Source organism: Oryx dammah, unplaced genomic scaffold, assembly GCF_014754425.2.
Source record: "Oryx dammah isolate SB20612 unplaced genomic scaffold, SCBI_Odam_1.1 HiC_scaffold_13, whole genome shotgun sequence".
Lineage (NCBI taxonomy): Eukaryota > Metazoa > Chordata > Mammalia > Artiodactyla > Bovidae > Oryx > Oryx dammah.
Window position 1 is genome coordinate 37,867,873 of NW_024070197.1, and position 4,722 is coordinate 37,872,594.

Genomic DNA, 4,722 nt, shown 5'->3' on the forward strand with positions numbered 1-4,722 from the left:
ATAGACATGTCTAAATGTCAAAAATGTCTGCAGATAGACTAGATTTGGGGATGCAAAATAACTATGTAAGATGTCAAACTTAGAAAAAATATTTAGCAAACATGTACCTATCTATTGGATTATTGTTAAATTCCCTACAAGTGGGAGAGTCAATTCCTAGGTCGGTTGATAAGAAGTCCAGGGTCCCTGAGGAAGAGAAAGGGGTCTGGGGTTCTTGATGAGGAGATAGGGGTCTGGGGTTCTCCAGGAGGAGTAAAGGACAAACTTTTTTTTTCTCTACATTCCTTAGTCTTAGTTACATAAAACAGTTTTGTTTTTTTTTATTTTTTTTTCCTTTAAGCCTGGAACTGATGATGACACAACTCAGTTTAAACACTTTACTAGGGATTATCACCATTTTAGGGATGAGGGAATTGAGGCTCAAAGTGTGTGCATAACTTAATAAAAATCATATGATACAACAGATGGTATTTTCCAAAGACAGTCACACCAATAACTCCACATGCTCTTCTATCATGCAACCTTGAGGTCAAGTCTATACCCTCTCTCCATTTTTCTGGGAAATGTGTTAACTGCTCTAACCAACAGAGTATGGCAGAAGTGATGCTATATGGTTTCCTAGGTTACAAAGGCCATGCAGCTCCTGACTCATTCTCTTTGGATGACAGCTAGGTACCACATATGAATTTCCACCACTCTGAGACTGTCTCATTGGAGTGGTCACATGTAGATGACCCAGTAGACAGCCATAGCTGAGTTTTCAGGCAAGAGCCGACATCAACTGACAAGCATGTAAGTGTGCCATCTTAGACATCTAGCCCAGCTGAGATTTCAGATGACTGCAACAGCCAACATACAACTTCACCTGCATGACAGATCTCAAGTGAGAACTTCCCATCCAGACCCTACTTAAATTTCTGACCTACAAAATCATGAGCAAAATGATTTTTTTTAAGCACTGAGGTTTGGGGCAATAACAACTGAGAAGCACAGCTAGTAAGTCATAAAGCTAGGATTTGGAGCTAGTTGTTTCTGATCCAAGGGTATTATTTTTCCCAATTATATATCCCCTGGGGCATATAATTCTCATTATTTTTCACATTCAGGACATGGGATTTCAGTGGAGAGAACGTATAGCTTTGAAATCACATTTTCTTTAGTGAACTGAGTGGTCGGATGGGTAGGTCCAATAAATACTAAGGTGCAGCAAAGGTAAAAGAAAGTATAAGGTAGAATGCTGAGACTTAACATTCATTAAGCTGAACCAAAAGCATAAAAGGGATCTTTAAGGCAATGGAATCTAACTCAGTCCTTATGACTTAATGGTTAGTTAGGAGAGAAAAATGTACCAGAATAAAGGACCTTACCTTCTCCCCACTCCCCCGAAATATACTCTGTTATATCTTCCAGAAATCAAATATGGCAAGCAATTGCAAAATAGACAGCTATTTAGATTTTAGCTTCACTACAACTCCCAGAAGGGAGGGGACAGTTAATGGATGCAGAATTCAAGTGGAGGCAAGCATCTTTCTTAAAGTTGAAGCAGAGCAATTGAATTTGTTCTTGTTTGTCAGTCATCACCAAACAAGATATATTGAGTATCCATGGTGTACAAAGAACCCTGAGGTAGAAAAAGCAAAAAGAAACAGAACATAATTTTATTCCCAGAGAGCTCTGGCAAGCTCTCTAGGGATAAGACAGCATATGGGAAGTGATGACACAATTTACTTACTTTTTTCTTAAACACATGTACTTTTCACAAAGGACCAGAGGGCATCATGACTGATATACAGAAATAATCTAACATTTGAAGGTCCAATGCAGACATTGTATTTACACCAAAACTGTAAGAGAAATTCTTTTTCTTTTTTATCTTACTTGCAAATAAAAGGACACGATTAAAGGAGTTAGGTGATTTGCTCAAAGTTACCCAACACAGCTGAGGTTTTTTTGGAGCCTGTCAATGTAGAATCACACATTCTATTCACTGTGCAATGACGGTGAAGGACAAAGAAGAATAGTGGACACTGAACACTAGACTCAGGACGGCTCCTGTAAAAGGAATTAACAACAAACAAAAAGGAGGGCATCCACATTCATCCACCTGCATGTTGTTCCTGTATCACTTGATTTTCTGTAAACTCTAGTTTTTTTTCCTGCCTTTCAGTTGAGCTAGGTTTCCCGCTTACCCTGCCAATTCCTAAGAGCAACTTTAAATGTGCTACCTTTCTGGCATCTAATGGACCTCCAAGTAACATATGTATAAATCAAATCAAGTGCTGTTTTTAAAAAATTCCTTTATGAATTTGTCTTAATTCCTTGATGAGAGCTAAGCCTAAAGAGTCTACTTCATATTCACTTTCATCTATGCTTTACAACTCTTCCCCACATGTTCCTCTGCTCCGCATTAGACATGTTCATTTGATTGTTAAGAAACCTAGATAACCATGCTAAGAGTTTAAAGAGAAAACTGTGCCTGAACCTGAACTTGTCAGGGATATTTTTTGTGACTAAGCAGGGCTTGAGCACAACATTAAAAATGGTGGAGTGATAAATATGCAATAAATATGGAGAGGACGATGTAAGGGAAAGAATATAGGTGTGGGCTGGTAGGGGAAGAAAATTAAGTAGTATAACATTGTAATAAAACTTGTTTCTAGTAATCTTTTAAAATGATGGAACGACAGATTACCATGAAAGGTGGGAAGAATATAATTTCAGAGCGGGGTTGAGGGTACAAATATCACAATGCTTGATTACTCTTTCAATAAAATGTTATTTTTCCTAAAATTCAAAATAAAAGATAAATTATATCAGGCACCTATCTTGCCACAGGCATTTTGCTGTGTCCCTGTATGTAATACACATTGACAGTTAACAGAGTTTGCATAGAATTGCTAGTTAAAAGCCAGAGACTCCATTGTGGGCTTACTTTCAGAGCAGGTTTAATCCTATTTTTGAAGCTCAGAGGTTTTTCCCAACGCATGATAGACGATGGAAAACCAGCAGAGAATTCTTTTATTTATTTGTTTATTTGCCTGCACCAGGTCTTGGTTGCAGCATGTTGGATCTTGAGTTAAGGCATGCAGACTTGTAATTGCAGGCATGTCAGATCTAGTTCCCTGACCAGGGGTCGAACCTGGGACCCCTGCATTGGGAGCACAGAGTCTTAGCCACTGGACCACCAGGAAAGTACAGGAAAAAGTCTTGGAAAGGCAATTGTGTATTGAAGACATTCTCTCATGCAATGATGTCTGGGACAGTTACCTTAATGGCCACCATCCACTCTCACGTAGTACTTAGTACTTTTTGGAAATATTTTCTACACTTTTAAAAATAACATTATTGGAACTTTATTTTAACTATCTTTCAAAGGCATTGGGGGAAAGGGCCTAGATGTTTATTGCCTTTAACTTATTTTTTAAGGCAAATACTCTCTAGCTTTGCTGATTATAAGGTACTTTTATTTTTCTTTTCGGTTCTCCATTCTAGTTTACCCTTTGGTATCAAATTGATGATGGTCAATATTAGTTAAGCAAAAATCTGTCCTATTTCCCCATATTTGCCTTTTCACCAAATTTTCATTTATATATACACATATATATATTAGCATTAAATATATATATTATATTCTATATTTTATAAATATATATTAGCATATATATATATATATTAGCATAAAAGCACAGCTCTGGAGCCAAACTGCCTCAGTTAAATTCTCGGCCATGTCACTTACTTCATCACGATAGATTCATAGTGTCTCTGTGCTTCAGTTTCCTTATTTGTTAAGATGTGGATAAGTGTATTCTCTCATAAGGTCATTTAAATGACTAAAGAGGGTAATATTTATAAAGGGCTTTGGGAAGTTTCTGACACAGCATAATTTATCCCAGGGTTTGCTCAAACTCATGTCCATCGAGTCAGTGATGCCATCCAACCATCTCATCCTCTGTCGTCCCCTTCTCTGCCTTTAATCTTTCCCAGCATCAGGGTCTTTTCCAGTGAGTCAGTTCTTCACATCAGGTGGCCAAAGTACTGGAGTTTCAGCTTCAGTGTCAGTTCTTTCAATGAGTATTCAGGGTTGATTGCCTTTAGGACTGACTGGCTTTATCTCCTTGTTGTCCAAGGAACTCTTAACAGTCTTCTCTAGCACCACAGTTCGAAAGCAACAATTCTTTGGTGCTCAGCCTTCTTATGTTTCAACTCTCATACCTGTACATGACTACTGGAAAAACTATAGCTTTGACTATATCGACCTTTGTCAGACTCCAGAGCACACATTTTTAACCACTTCACTACGTGCTATTATATTTATTCAATAATCAATGTGTGGGGAATCTAAAATATGTCACTCTCTATTTTGAGAAAAATGTGCAGAGAAAAACGTGGTGGAAGAACAGTTCCAAGGTAAAAAGAGCAGAGCTGCAATGGGACAATTAAAGGAGAGAGTGAGCACCTTAGTAACTAATATAAAGGGATGTCTACACCAAACAGAATGATGAATATTGAGATATTCCCACAAAAGCTGGACTATAAAGCCAGCGATAAGAGACAGAGGAAAAAGTGGTCAGTCATAGGTCTGAAAACAAACAGCAAGGTGCCCCTGAGTGAATCATGTGACCTGCCTCTGGCTTTTTCTTTCCCCTCTGGCTTGTTATCTATGAAAGGATGACAGGAGCCCACAGGATGCCAGCCTGCCCTCTACACAGAGCATACTCTTTG

At 38.2% G+C, this 4,722-nt stretch overlaps 1 non-coding gene across 1 annotated transcript; it reads right to left on the reverse strand.

Moving 5' to 3' along the window:
* Positions 1-3,118: 3,118 nt before the first annotated feature.
* Positions 3,119-3,191, reverse strand: TRNAG-CCC. Its single transcript has one exon. It is a non-coding gene; the product is annotated as a tRNA-Gly (tRNA).
* Between the last annotated feature and the right edge of the window lie 1,531 nt (positions 3,192-4,722).